Source organism: Adiantum capillus-veneris, chromosome 19, assembly GCF_014529385.1.
Source record: "Adiantum capillus-veneris isolate H3 chromosome 19, ASM1452938v2, whole genome shotgun sequence".
In the NCBI taxonomy this organism is placed as follows: domain Eukaryota; kingdom Viridiplantae; phylum Streptophyta; class Polypodiopsida; order Polypodiales; family Pteridaceae; genus Adiantum; species Adiantum capillus-veneris.
In genome coordinates, this window is record NC_140949.1 from 27,601,853 (window position 1) to 27,618,279 (window position 16,427).

A 16,427-nucleotide genomic window follows, 5' to 3' on the forward strand; every position below is an offset into this window, starting at 1 on the left:
TACAAGGGTATGGAGTAGCCGAAAATTATCCAGAAGAGAAGGCATTGTAAGATCAAGCAAGCGGAGTTCCATCTTGGCCGTGTCTACCCCGAAATATGATTTGGTGTAACATTTAATGGTCTAAAAACTTATGTGTAGCGGAAATTAGCATGAACATAGTGGGCATTTCATTAGCATAGATTCCTAATGAGAATTACAAAAGTGCTTGGGTGGAGAGAGCAACAAAAAGCATAACACCTAGTTAGATAGCATCAACACGACTTTCAAAAGAGAGAGAAATTAAGCTATTTACAACAGTTGAGGACCGGATTTGCATGGAGCCGGTCCCCCCTCCAAAAGGCTTTGTATTATGGTTTCTCCCATCAAGAGAGACATTGTACAATACAATTCTTTGTGTTCCTTCAAGACTGGCTAGTGCAATGAAGATGAAAGCTTCATGCACTAAGCAAAACACTTAGTAAACACAAATTTAATTATCCCCGTTCTCAGACCCAAGACCTCACACACCTTCGACGATGGTGAGAGCTAGCAGGGTATGAGAGTAGATTGAGAGGAAGAAGGAGTATCTTATGAGGAAGATGTACATCTCCTCACATAATCACTCATATTAGCATAGCTTTAGCTTAGTAATTAGCTTGGTAGAGGAGATGATCATGCATTGAATCTTGGCTCTTGGTTGGATTTGCATCCACAAGCCAAGAGTGTGTCGATGTAGGCTTCTATCTCACAAGCTTGGAGTAGGTGATGAGCTCTCCATTAAAGCTTGGGAAGAGATAGTCTTCTCTTTCTTCACACATGAGATTGTGTGAGTGTGTGTGTGATAATTCCTTGCAAAAATCAGCCCCCACTCTCTCTTGGGCGAGCCCTCTTGCTATTTGCTCTTGCTCCAGCCTTATTGGCCCTCCCCAAGTCAAGCCAATGACCATTAAGCAGCATAAGTGATAGCCTTCTGAGATGTGTCCCCCTTTCCCCTTTTGTGAGAGCTTTAGGTAATTTAATAATTAAACTAAACTCTCATTGGACCCCTTTGCCTCCTGGCCAATAGGAATCAGGCAAGCCATTGGGCTCCTGAATGCTCATTTGACCCATTGGGAGACTGTCCAATAGTCTTCTAGGAGACTTAATTCTCATTGGTTCTTTTATTAAGTGTTTTTAAATTAATTAAACTAGATTTAGTCTACCCTAATTCTCATTGGTCCACCTCCAAGGCCATCCAATAGGAATTGGGCACACCTTGTGGGCATCTGGGCTAGGGAGCTGACATGTGTCCCTAATTCCCTTTGTGCAAAGGGAGCCTGTGTATGTGTGTGTGTGTGTGTGTGTGTGTGTATGTGTGTGTGTGTGTGTGTGACTTTCTCTCTTATCCCCTAGAAGAAGGGCTCGCCCCCTCTCACGTAGGGATATGCAAAGACTTTTTAGTCACACCAAAGCATCCAATTTCCCCTAGGGTTGACCTTTGGACACAACCTTTGAATTTTGGAACCTTAGCGTTTTGGAAGTCTTAATGGGCTGAACCTTAGGGTCTTTTTATCCCATTGTTGCACATGGCTCTTTTGCAGATGGCCCCCCCTTTGGATCCCTATTTTCCCTCCGTTGGATCCCTACTGTGGCCGGTCTGCTAGCTTAACCAATATTCTAGCTTTTTCTCCCCTAGCACTTCCCTACATTAAAATGATCAGTTTAATATGAGAAAATCATTTAGGAGAATTAGATATTGATTATTATGACATTACCTCTCTCTTGAAATCATTGTCGTCCTCGACTATGGTGTAGAGAAGATAAAGCATATTCATGAGTCCTTTTCTTAGCGGGTAGAGGATCCCTATGTTACCCTACGACATCATTCCACAATGGATGACTAGTCCATTTGGCGCTTGAGAGCCTGAGGCTACCGCAAGTATGTCTGCACATTAGTCCTATCAGTCTTCCATAGTAGAGTGACAAGCTCTACTTGGTGTTTGGGAGATGTCGTCTCCGCAAACTTGATCTAATCATGCATACTACTTCATTTTTGTGCACAATAAAGAAAAAGAAAGTCTTATAAGACAAAAAAAACTTTGTTCATTTTTAACATTTTGTACATTTCGCTTACTCTTGGGAAGCATTGTAAGCATTGACAAGGTTTAGGTTATCATTTAATTGTATGCCTTGCATCCATCTAGCATCTTCAAAAGAATAATTCTTAAACTTAATAAGATATCGTTGGATAGTCTTACCGCCTCTTAATACCTTGTCTTCATGTCGGAGAATGGACTCGAGCTGCAGCACCTCCTCTTGGTCCTCGATCTCCGGTGGGTCTTCAATAGTTGGTTCTTGAGGTGGCTCTCCTTTGTAAGGCTTTAATAGGCTCACATGAAAATCATTGTGTATGAGCCAATGATTGGGCAACTTGAGTTGATAGGCCATCTCATTGATTGGCCTAAGAATCTGGAAGGGACCATAGTACCTTTTTGCTAGTTTAGCATAGTACTTTTGGTGGCCTGTAGGATTCTTTCCCGTCGTGTGCCTTAATCGAGCCTTGGGAAACTTTAATAAGACCCAATCATTTTCTTTAAAGGCTTGGGCTCTTCTGTGCTTGTCAGTAGCAGCCTTTTGCCTTTGCTGTGAGATAGAGATAGCATCCTTAATCTTTTGAAAAGATTCTTGTAGGTCTCGGCTATACTCATCTGCAACGAAGATCTTCCCATGTACCTTAAGTAGCAAGGGACTTTTTGATCTTCCCTCAATTACCTCGAAAGGTTCTTTTCCCGTGGAAGTATGTACAGTGTTATTGTAAGCATACTCCAATAAGGGTAAGTACTTCTCCCATTGGGATCTTTGATCTACTTCCGTTACATAGGCTTTTAGTAGATCGAGAATGGTTAGGTTAGCTATTTCACTTTGGCCATCCGTTTGTGGATGATAGGCCGAAGAGAAGTTTAGCCTTGTTCCTAAATTCTCAAAGAGACCCTTCCAGAAACTACTGGTCATTCTAGGATCTCTATCCGACACTATGGACATTGGCAAGCCATGGTACTTGAAAATTTGTGAAATGAAGAGGGTTGCCATTTGATGGGCTTTGATAGTCTTTTTGACAGGTATAAAATGAACTTGTTTATTGAACCTGTCTACTATCGTCCATATTCTCATATTCCCATGGATAGACTTAGGCAATCCAAAGATAAAATCCATGGATATGCTCTCCCATGGTGAATTAGGGATTGGCAAGGGTTGAAGCAATCCAAGTTGCTTCCCTCTATCAAATTTTGTCTTTTGGCAAACCACACATTTAGAAACATACTCTTGTATGTTCACTTTCATGGTAGGCCAATAGAATATGTTTCAATTCCCTTTAAGGTAGACTCAATCCCTGTATGCGTGGCTCAATCCCTCTATGCCACGCATACGGTGGAGCATGAGATTCATACATTACTTTCTCTCGTAGTGAGTTAGTAACGCATAGTCTATTGCCATAGAGAAGATAACCGTCTTGTAAAGTAAATGGTTCTTCTTTCTTCCCTAATGCAAGGGATGAAATCACATCTCTAAAATCGGGATCAATAGCGTACTCATCTATCATTGAAGATAGATCATTGTGAGTTGCTATGGAAACCTCATTCACTCTCGGCCGTCTTGAGAGTGCATCAGCGACTTGATTATGCTTGCCAGCAATGTGAGCAATATGAAAATGAAATTGCGAAAGGAAATTTGCCCACCTCATTTGTTTGTCGGAGAGCTTGGTCTGCGTCATGAAGTACTTAAGACTTTGGTGATCCGTTCACAGAATGAAAGGAGTTCCCAATAAATAGTGCTTCCATGAGTCTAAGGCATGTAGAACTGCAAGGAATTCCTATTCATATATGCCTAGAGCTTGCTCAACAGGGTCGAGCCTTCGACTCTCATAGCCTATGACGTGCCCTTCTTGGAGTAAAACAGCTCCAAGGCAATCACCACAAGCATCACATTGGACCTCAAATGGTTTTGAGAGATCCGGTAGTGTAAGCACAGGTTGAGAGATAAGATTTTCGAAAGCATTTTTCTCTTTAGCAGACCATGTATACCTAACGCTTTTCTTTGTTAGGTCATGTAATGGTTCCGCAATTTGTGAGAACTTTTCTATGAAGCGTCTATAGTATGCACACATACCTATAAAGCTTCTTATAGGTATGCACACATACCTAAAAGCTTCTTAGTTCATGAAGATTCCTTGGTTTAGGCCATCCTTTTATTACCTCTAACTTTGATGGATCCATTTGGATGCCATCTTGAGAGATAATGTGACCTAAATATTGAATCTCTTGCAAGAAAAATTCACTTTTCTTTCGATTAACATAAAGTTTATTCTCTCTCAAAACTTGAAATATTACCTGGAGGTGTTGCTTGTGTTCCTCCAATGAATTAGAGTAGATGATAATATCATCAAAGAACACTCCAGTGAAGGCTCGATGAGGCCTGAACAGCTTCTCCATCAAGCGGTTGAATGTGGCTGGTGCATTGGTCAAGCCAAAAGGCATGACAATGTATTCGTAAAGACCAAATGTTGTGCGAAATGCGGTCTTTACAATATCTTGATCAACTATCCTTATCTGATGATAGCCACTTTTTAGGTCAATCCTACTGAAGTAGGTCGATCCTTGTAGCTTATCAAATAGGTCTTGCACCCGTGGAACAGGAAACCTATTCTTGATAGTGATCCTATTTAGTGCTCTATAGTCGACACACATACGATATTTGCCGTCTTTCTTTTGCACTAATAACACAGGTGAGCAAAATGGAGATGAGCTAGGCCTAACCATGCCCTTCTTGACTAACTCATGCACTTGCCGCATAATCTCCTCTTGTTGAGCTTGAGAAACTCTATAAAGAGGTTTGTAAGGCGGTGAACTTCCTGGTAGAAGTTCAATTGCATGGTCATCATTACCTCGTTTAGGAGGTAGCTCACAAGGGATGTCGTCAATAAAAACATCTTGAAACCCCTTGAGAAAATTGGATAACTCTAATTCCTTTTGGTTGCTTTTATTTTCTTTTGCTAAAGCATTAGGTTCATTTTGAGAATCTTTAACAAAAATCATATACACGAAAATAGAGCTCTTTATTGACTTGTTGAAAGTTGGTGTATGTACAATGGAGATAGTGTTACCCATTTCCTTAGCATATATATACATGTCTTTTTCCATGAACTTAAAGGAGATTCTCCTTTCAGGAAATTTAACATCGGCAGCCAGGCGGTCAAACCATGGTGCCCTTAGGATTACATCCTCATGCTTGAGAGGAGAGATAAAGAAGTCCTCTTTGTCCACATAGACTTGGACATGAAGCCTCAATTTCTCGATTAAGGGAGTGACTGAAGCTTCTTGCCCCTTGAAGGAACTGTCTGCAGGTAGGACATCTCCCATCTCATAGGATTGTATGCCTAGCTTGGTGGCCAACTCTATAGATATAAAATTGTGAGTAGAACCAGGGTCAAAGAGAATAAAAGCATCATGTTCTCTTACCTTTCCCCAAGCATGGCATAGAGGAGATCCTTTGTGATGAGTTTGGTGAGTCTTCTCCTCTTGGATTTCAACCAAGGAAGCTCTAGGAGGGTCTTGGCGGTTGTTCTTTTGGGGACAAGCGCGGTACGCATGCCCTTGTTCGCCGCACTTGAAACACCGGTTATCCTTGCGATAACGCTCAAGCGCTTCAGGAGAGAGTTTGTTCTTACCTTTGTAAAGTCCCTTCTCTTTAGCTTTGTTGGAGTTGCCCTTAGGAGACTTTTGGACATTTTCCTTCCCCTTAGGCTCATTGGAACCCTTGTTTTCCGGGGGCTTATTATTTCTTTTAGCCCCCGTTTGGAAATTGATTTGTGAGGCCACCATAGTATGGTGTATTACCGCCGATATGGTATGTGGCCTTTGGGAGTTAACATACTCCGCCATTTCTTCGGTTAAGCCCGCACAAAATTGTTGCTTTTTCTCTCAAAAATCCAACTTTTTGAAAGCTCTTAAAGCTTTCCATGTTTGTGGAGCTTCACCATTGGCTCGTAGGCTAGACCGCCATTGCCTGGCGGACTTTTGAAAGTGCATAGCTACATGGCGTAGCATAGAGGACCCCGTGAAGCCCTCATCTCCAAACGCCGCATCAAATTGCTGGATAAAGGCCAAGACTTTGTCCGTAGCACCAAAGGTACCATCATAGGTAAGGAAAGAGATGCTCTTCCCTCCCTCTTTGAATTTCTTCAGCTTGGATGACCTCTTCCATGCGGCATATGATTTCCTATGGCCTCTTCTTTTTGATGGTTCAAAGGTTGCACCATCACTTTCTTCAGAATGTGAAGAATTTGAAGAAGGTGGAGAAGAGGGTGACCTCTTTCTCGCCTTTTTCTTGTCTTGATCTTCGTCGTCTTTACCATCACTTTCATAAGAGGAAGAGGATGAAGAAGATGGAGAAGAGGGTGTCCTCTTTCTCGCCTTTTTCTTCTCTTGCTTTTTATCATCCCTCTTTGAATTATGGTGTGGAGAAGAGTGTGATGGTCTTCTCCGCTTTGGTAGTGATGGAGAGCGTCTAGCCCGCCGTCTTCGTGGAGCCATCTCCGTCGAGGTGGCGGGAGACTCACTTCTTTCTCGTTCCTTCGGTGGAGGCTCTTGAGTTCTCCTTTGGGAAGGAGACGCATCATCAAGAAGTAAATTCTTGAGCCCTTCATACGGATTCTCTTCTTCTTCCCGAATCGGAGAGAGACCTCTTTTGGTAGTCTCACAAGGAGGCTTCCTAGGTGTTCTCTCGTCATGGTGATGAGCTTGGAGAATCCCGTGAGCACGGAGCTGTCGTTGCACTTCGCTTTGGAGAGATGGATTGCCCATGGCTTGTTGAAGCCTAGAAACAAGATAGTTAACAAGTATTGAAGCATCATTAGTAGCTTGCTCATAAGCAAAATCAAAGTTATCAACATTAATTTCACTTTCTTTACTATTGTCAGCCATTCTAACAACTTTTAGGTGTAAACTTTTTAGGTGTACTTTGGCACTTCAAGCCCTAGTTGCTACTCCTCTTTACCCCTTTAGAAAAAGCAGTCATGCTACTGTACCCGCGGCTCGAATACCATTAATTGCAAGGAATAGAAGAGAGGGTCTTTCGACACCAAAACAGCACCAGCTCCTATCAAGCTTCTAATAGGTCAATAGTGGTTAAGCCGGAGGCAAGCCCCGTAGGACTCCACTATTAAGACAATAGCTCTCGACAGGGATGCCCCGTTAACTGCACGAAGGCAGGCGCACTGCAAGGCTGAAAAATCCCTATTCTACTTACTCACAGGCAATTAATAATACCAACCATTTATAGCTAGCTGGAGGACCTCCCTTCTTGAGCAAGAAAAGATAAACCTTGTGCTCTGATACCAATGTAACATTTAATGGTCTAAAAACTTATGTGTAGCGGAAATTAGCATGAACATAGTGGGCATTTCATTAGCATAGATTCCTAATGAGAATTACAAGAGTTCTTGGGTGGAGAGAGCAACAAAAAGCATAACACCTAGTTAGATAGCATCAACAATACTTTCAAAAGAGAGAGAAATTAAGCTATTGACAACAGTTGAGGACCGGATTTGCATGGAGCCGGTCCCCCCTCCAAAAGGCTTTGTATTATGGTTTCTCCCATCAAGAGAGACATTGTACAATACAATTCTTTGTGTTCCTTCAAGACTAGCTAGTGCAATGATAATGAAAGCTTCATGCACTAAGCAAAACACTTAGTAAACACAACTTTAATTATCCCCGTTCTCAGACCCAAGACCTCACACACCTTCGACGATGGTGACAGCTAGCAGGGTATGAGAGTAGATTGAGAGGAAGAAGGAGTATCTTACGAGAAAGATGTACATCTCCTCACATAATCACTCATATTAGCATAGCTTTAGCTTAGTAATTAGCTTGGTAGAGGAGATGAGCATGCATTGAATCTTGGCTCTTGGTTGGATTTGCATCCACAAGCCAAGAGTGTGTCGATGTAGGCTTCTATCTCACAAGCTTGGAGTAGGTGATGAGCTCTCCATTAAAGCTTGGGAAGAGATAGTCTTCTCTTTCTTCACACATGAGATTTTGTGAGTGTGTGTGATAATGCCTTGCAAAAATCAGCCCCCTCTCTCTCTTGGGCGAGCCCTCTTGCTATTTGCTCTTGCTCCAGTCTTATTGGCCCTCCCCAAGTCTAGCCAACGACCATTAAGAAGTATAAGTGATAGCCTTCAGACATGTGTCCCCCTTTCCCCTTTTGTGAGAGCTTTAGGTAATTTAATAATTAAACTAAACTCTCATTGGACCCCTTTGCCTCCTAGCCAATAGGAATCAGGCAAGCCATTGGGCTCCTGAATGCTCATTGGACCCCTTGGGAGACTGTCCAATAGTCTTCTAGGAGACTTAATTCTCATTGGTTCTTTTATTAAGTGTTTTTAAATTAATTAAACTAGATTTACTCTACCATAATTCTCATTGGTCCACCTCCAAGGCCATCCAATAGGAATTGGGCACACCTTGTGGGCATCTGGGCTAGGGAGCTGACATGTGTCCCTAATTCCCTTTGTGTAAAGGGAGCCTGTGTGTGTGTGTGTGTGTGTGTGTGTGTGTGTGTGTGTGTGTGTGTGTGTGTGTGTGTGTGTGTGTGTGAATTTCTCTCTCATCCCCTAGAAGAAGGGCTCGCCCCCTCCCACGTACGGATATGCAAAGACTTTTGTCACACCAAAGCATCCAATTTCCCCTAGGGTTGACCTTTGGACACAACCTTTGAATTTTGGAACCTTAGCGTTTTGGAAGTCTTAATGGGCTGAACCTTAGGGTCTTTTTATCCCATTGTTGCACATGGCTCTTTTGCAGATGGCCCCCCCTTTGGATCCCTATTTTCCCTCCTTTGGATCCCTACTGTGGCCGGTCTGCTAGCTTAACCAATATTCTAGCTTTTTCTCCCCTGGCACTTCCCCACATTAAATGATCAGTTTAATATGAGAAAATCATTTAGGAGAATTAGATATTGATTATTATGACATTTGGTAAGTGATGTGCAGGGCTAGAAGGCTAACTTTACTTTTAGTCAGTTGTTGCCTTTGAATCCTAAATTATGCAGATAGTGCATTCCGTACAAAACATGGCGTTCAGGGTGGGTAGCCCAACTAATGTTCTTCCTTTGGTAGATGATGCCATTGGAGAAGTGGATGCAGGTTCAAGCCTATATAGATGGTGGAATACAAGTTTGCATCATGACAAAAATTGCAATGAGAGAAACAGGTGTTAAAGCAATGGCCAAGTCACATGTGCGCATGAGGATGGCCAAGCATGCTAAAGCTAGGTGTTTGGGTGTGGCTCAGGATGTAAGGGTAAAGGTGATGGCATTGAGCACCTCATCAATTCCTTTGTGATGAAAGCATATGATAACGCGTACCCTATCATCTTGGGTAGGTCATGGCTACTAGAAATAGGTGCTAAATAGAATTGGGAAATCAAGGTTTTCACCTTGCCTCACAAAGAGAGAGGGAGACAGGTGGTGCTAGACGTGAGGACCAAAGAGAGCAATTTCCACCCTATGATGGCAAAAGACAAGGATGACACAATGAGTTATGAGTACGAGATTGAGACCGCTTATAATGAAGGCTATATAGATACAAAAGAGGAGGAAAGCAAAGATGATATGCTAAAGATTGATGCTGATTTGTTTGGGATTATTGTGGACTCTCATGCAAAAGAGGAGGTGCAACTACAGGTTCATGGAATAGGTGCAAAAGAAGTGGACAATATGCTAAGTGGAGATTTGATCAAGCAAGAGAGAGAGTGCTATGTCCAGTTGTGTGCCTCCATTTCAAATCTGTTTTCCACGGAGTACAAGGATATACAAGGAGCAAAGGGTTTTGAGCACAAGATAGTCCTCAAGGACGGGTGCAAGCCTAAAGCACAAAATTTAAGAAGATTGGGAGAAATTCAAAAGGAAGCTTTTTGGCAGGAGATCAACCAGCTGGATGCAAGTATTATATACCCCGTGAAGGAATCTGAATGCATTTTCCCAATGGTTATCACCCCTTTAAAAAATGGGAAATGGTAGGTGTGTTTCGATTACAAACCATTGAATGCGGCAACCAAGAGGAATCATTAGCCATTTCCATTTCAGGATGAGATCCTAAATTAGGTAGCTGGCCATGAGAGGTATTCCATCATGAATGGGTTTTTAGGGTACTTTCAAATAGGGATTGCTTTTGAAGACCAGTTGAAGATAGGGATGCCATTTGGTTTGGTGAATGCCTATGCCACATTTCAAGATTGGGTGAACAAAGTATTTGGTCCCTACTTGGGCAGGTTCACTTGGGTTTTCATGGATGACAATGAGTGCTATGGCTCAAGGGCGTTATTGGGGGATTTGTATTCGAAAGGTGAGATGGGAAGGCACAGGGCCCCTAGTTGTGAGAGGTGCAAGGAAAAGAGTTGCAGCAGAGCTTTAAACAGACAATTTGATTCGAATTCTGAAGCCTGATAACTCAAATCAAATACTTAACATTATCCCTGTTTAATCAAATGTTAATGGAGGAGTTTATGCTCCTTACAAGGATTATCCTGCCTTAATCCAAGTGCTAATTAAGAAAATCAAGCTTCAATAATGATGATAATGTTTGGTCCCATGAAACAATACCAAGTAAGCTCTTTTGCCTTAATTGATCTGCCAAAAACTGCCTTGATCTGCTTCATTTTCCTTCTGTTGCTTCAAGTTTGAGAGAGAGTTGATTTTCTTTTTGCTATGGCTATGGGAGCTTCGGCTTCCATTGGCCTTAGGAGTTCCGATTTGGCTTAAGTTTTATGGCTTAAGATGTTCGGCTTAGGATTGCGGCTTAGATTTACTTAATTTCGAATTTGAATGGGCTTAGGCGGCTTAGATTAGGATTAGATAAGATTGGAACCAACTATGGAAGTTTGGGCTTAGAGCTTAGGATTATGATGGCTTGGTTTAGAGCTTAGGATTATCATGGCTTGGTTTAGAGAGCTTGGGCTTATGATAGCTTATGAGATCCAAGGATAGGATCATGATGGCATATGAGATCTGAGGATAGTAGGATTATATTGGCTTGCTTTAGAGAGCTTGTGATTAAGATCGCTAATGAGATTCGAGAAAGTTTGTCTTAGAGAGATTATGATCATCAAGGCTAATGAGTGTCAAGGAGAATATAAGCGGATTATGGCTACTTGGTTTAGAGAGCTTGGGCTTATGATGGCTAAGGACGTCTTGGATTCTCCTGCTAAGGAATGCCCAGAAGAAGAAAAAAAAGAGCCGCTCCCTTTTCTAATAATAGCTCCCCTCCCCGTGGTTGCATGGGAAACCCACCTTCTTGCTATTTACAGCCAACCCATTAGTGATGTCGCTAATGAGTAGCCTCTTGCTGATGTGGCATGGCGAATCCCAGCCTTCACAAAAATAGACGCGGGTGGTGCCGAAATTGTTCGCCTTGGGCTACTGAGAAATTTCCATCACGTGGCCGAGTTTGCTTGAGGCTCACGGAGCTCGGTGCGAGCTCTTTCTCTCCCATGCGCAATCTCTGCGCGCTGCAACGCCATGCCCACCTTTTTCTCCTTGGTTCACACCCTTCCTAAATTTTAGGGTGGCCATTGGCCATATTATGGGCGGCCATAGTTTAAGTGGGCGGCCTTATGGCTTTGTAAGGGCACCATATTAGCCATAATCGGCAAAAGCATTGCCAAGCATGACAATATTATCGAGAATTTTAATTCTTGCATCACTTTTTCGATAGTGCCATATGCCTTCAATATGCAAGTATAAATGATTGGATTCGGAGAGTTTTCCTCTCTTTGCATCTGCTCCAAATAGCGAGCTTCCTGGTCATGCCTTGGTGGGTATATCCTATGATCATTGCATTCCAAGATCCGGTTGAGAGCCAAAAACTCCGAGATGGCACTCCAACCGAGTGGACCGGCGGACTGGTGCGGAACCGGTCGCCTGTAAATCTTTAATGGCCAATAACTTGGCAACCGTAAATCCGATCACTGATCTGAAAAGACCAATGCACTCCACAAAGCAAGCACTTCAGGCCCGTGCATTCACTTCATTTTTATCCCCTCAGTTGTAGTTGCCCAATCCGGTACGGATCTGCAATTGACTCAAAATTCAAGCTACCATAACTTCTTATCTGTAGCTCCAATTGACGAGCCGTAAAGACAGGCCTGTAGAGCACTTCAAGTACTTGAACTTTGATTAATAAAATCCCAGCCATGACCACTTCAAGCATACTCATTGTTTAGAATTACCAAGACATCTTTTGGCCCTTACAGCCGCATCTGGCACACTTTTAACTTAAAATTGTCTTGTTAGCAAGCCCTTATTATTGTTGAATAATCATGTAGGATTCAAATAAACCTATTTGGCATCCCTTTGCTCATTTTCTTATCATGGAAGTGGAGCTGCACGACATCCACCCCCTCTGAACCTGCACAGCCTCTGGTATGTGCCAATTGCACTTAATCAGCTTCATCAAAATCATCACCAGACATATCATCTGATGTATACATAACATGATCCTCTAGAGGTGGATATGAATGGGAATCTTCAAGAACAATCTCGCCTTCTTGCTTCTTGAATAGCTTGATCCGTTTTCCTGCAATAGACACCTTGAGCAGAGTGACATCAAGTTTTCATATTTGATATGTCACATTATCAAAAACATGTAGCGCCACATATGGTCCAAACCACCATTTAACCATTTTCCACATAGCAGTATATTGATTCTCCAAGCTACTGTCATAGACAAGTACCCAGTCACCATCTTTAATAACATGTGGTCATAGTCTATGCTTTCCATCAAATGCTGCTTTATTCTTCAACCTTGCCTCCTTAATCTTCTCTTTAGCCTATTCAATATCCTCTTAACGCCTCTCAAGCTGGCGAATACGTAGAGCAAGCAAGCCTTCAGTAGACATACCTTCTTCCCATGGCATTATGGTCCAAGTCATAACTGCTTCCTCTATAGGCATAATGGGTTTTTTCCCATGCATCAATTCAAATGGCATAAACCCTGTAACAGAACTGTGTGTAGTGCGATCAGCCCATAAAGCAAATGGCAAGAGTTTAGGCCAATCACCAATATCTCCTTCACACACCTTCGCCAAAGATTTAACAATAGGCGGACGTCCTCTTTCACTTTTCCCGTCTGGATTATATGCTGTAGTGAGAGCGAGTTTAATGCCGATACGAGCAAAAAACTCTCGAGCTTTCATCTGCATCCAGCTCTCCTCTATCTGTAGTAATTCTGCCAACACATCCATACCTGGACATAACATCTTCAAGCAAGAATTTGCATACTGAACTAGTAACTTCGGTACGCAAAGCTCTGCCTTCAACCTAATTAGTAAGATCTTCTCTGGAAAGAACAATATACCTCATCTGCCACACTCCTACTGGCATTATAATAAGTTCCACCACCCACTTTTAGTGCATAGCCAGTGGATAGGTGGGATGCAATCCATCTCTATGTATCACATTAAAGTGTTGTTGACATATTAAACATGTTTTCACAAATTGAACCACATCTTTTTACACACCAATATCGGTCTTTAATCTTGACAAAATTTACCCAGACTCCTCTGTGTCCAGCCCATATACTTTCATGAAACTCTTTGATCACCTGTTGTTGAGTTGCTTTATCACAAATAACCCGTTGTGGTGCTCCTCCTATGCACTTCGGTTGCTTCCATAAATGTCCATCTTTCAAAAAATAGTCGTAGGCCTTTTTCCTGATCCTCTTGTAATCTTGGTCACTCCATCCTTCTTGTTTAGAGAGAGTGCTTAGGTAGCGGCCAATCATAATCCACTCTCTGTCATAGAACTCTTCAAAAAATACTTCAAAAACATGAGCAATATTACCACAATTGGCATGTAGATAAGAGGACGTGTAGAACTTCAAGCCAACATCATCACTTGTGATCAGCATCTCTTCTTCATATTCAAACCTGGCTCTTGATAACATATCTACAACAGGATTATCTCTACCTGCAATATGACAAAATTCAGGATTAAGAGACTTAAATTAGGCTATCCATCGTAGCATGGCAATGTCCAGAGTAGAGCAGTTTGCAATCATCCCTATCAGTGGCAAGCAATCTGCCTCTACCACGACAGAAGCTCCAATAAAGTATTCTTTATCAGACCTTAAAGCAGTAGCAACGCCCCAAAGATCCCTCTTAATCTGTGGCGTTGAGCCAGCAGAGGATCACACCCACATTTTTGCTCACACTCATCATTTTGTAACCATTGATTGTAATAAATGTCTTTCCGACATTAATTTTGATTTGAGCCATTCATTAAGTAACGGGACTCAATTGAGTTTCCAGCTTGTAATCCCAAAGTAATTTCACTTGCTGATGTAATTAGTTAGAGATGTTCTCACCTCCAAGGCTGAGGTATATAAGCCAAAGTTTTTGTAACCTAAAGGATTCAGATTATTAATCAAAGTGAGTTTTTAAGCGCCGTGACTGTGTCTGAGAGAGAGTGAGAGAGAGAGTCTTATCTACTTGCTGCGTGAGCTACGGAGCCGCCATTGGAGAAGCGACACCGCCATTGTGTTAGCAACGGCGAGAGCTACGCACAGATACCAAGAGTGTGCGCTATCGGCTTCTATGTGTGGTAAGTTCCTACGAGCTTCGGTGTGAGTTTTCTTCCAACGCGTGTGTCGGAATTGAGCGTGCAGCATATCTATAGAACCACAACGAGTAGAGCTACGCATTAGTACCATCGGGGTTACCCCATTGTGGCATTGCTCTAAGACCCCGCATCTGGAGTGCTAAATGGGAACATTCTTCATTAGTGAAATTTTGAACATAAATTATATTTAGCATATACTTGAATATAATACAAATATTAACATATTAACTATACTACTAATTTACTATAGCAGTTCTAGATTATGTCCCATACTATATTTAAGGTGCCAAAGGTTTGGCCTTATGGTCCTAGATTTAGCCAAGTGGTCAACACATATAGGACCAAGTGCACACTGTGCCACAAAACTTGGCCACCACTTCACTTGCCAAAGTTTAGGTCACATGGTCAATCCTAAGTTTCCAATGTTCTTATTATGTCACCTTTTGCCTCGTGGAAAACCTAGGCTTGTTTTCACATACTCAGGCACTTCAAGCCATAATAAATTTTCATTACTCTTCGGCAACCCTTTTGTTCAAGTCTTTGAAAAAACGTTGCTTAAGGCCACCCTAAACCATTTTCATTTAGGGGTGTCTAAAACTAGCTTTTTGGCAATTCCAGAAGAAAATGGTCAAAGTTTTATACTTAGTTTTAACCACTTGACCAATTCAAATATTGGAAAGCAAGGTCTTGTAATAATTTTCTTTGGACATCACACATTAAAACTAGGTCCCTCACTTGTCCAAGCTATGCTCTAATACAATAAAGGGCTTTTGGTTTCAAGATGCACCACTTTCCCAACCTTGATTCCATTAAAGAAGCTAGCTCTACTTAGACATTTAATAGCAAGGTCCTGTAGCAGTTCACATTGAACATTTTCCATGGCAGCTAGGTCCACCACTTATCTAAGCTATGCTCTAATACAGTAAGGGGGTTTTGGTTTCAAGATCCACCACTTGTCCAAACTTGATTTGGGAAGCAAGGTCCTATAATAGTTTGCTTTGAAAATTCACCATTATAACTAAGTCCACGACTTCTCCAAGCTATGTTCTAATACACTAAGGACGTTTTGGTTTGAAGGAGAACCACTTGTACGACTTTGTTTTTGGAAGTAAGGTCTTTACATAGTTCACCTTGGACCTTGGACATTGGATACTACAACTAAGCCCACCACTTGTCCAAGCTATCCTCTATATATAGCCAAAGGGTTTGGGTTTCAAGATTCACCACTTTTCCAACCTTTCTTCCATTAAAGAAAGGAGGGGCATTATAACTAGGTCCACCAATTGTCCAAGATATGCTCTGATATAGAAAGGGGATTTTGGTTTCAATAATCCACCACGTGTTCAACCTTGCAAGACTCAAGGGATACTTGGACATTGGAAAGCATAGTCCTATAGTAGTTGATAGGTGGCAGTGGGTATAACAACTAGGTCCAACCTATGCTCTGATATAGCAAAGAGGCTTTGGTTTCAAGGTCCACCACTTGTCCAACCTTGCTTCCATTAAAGAAATGAGGGGCTACGTAAACATTGGCAAGCAAGGTAGAAAGGTCCTAAGGTATTTCACCTTGGATATTGGGCATTATAACTAGGTCCACCACTTGTCCAAGCTATGCTCTGATATAGAAAGGGGATTTTGGTTTCAATAATCCACCACGTGTTCAACCTTGCAAGACTCAAGGGATACTTGGACATTGGAAAGCATAGTCCTATAGTAGTTGATAGGTGGCAGTGGGTATAACAACTAGGTACAACCTATGCTCTGATATAGCAAAGAGGCTTTGGTTTCAAGGT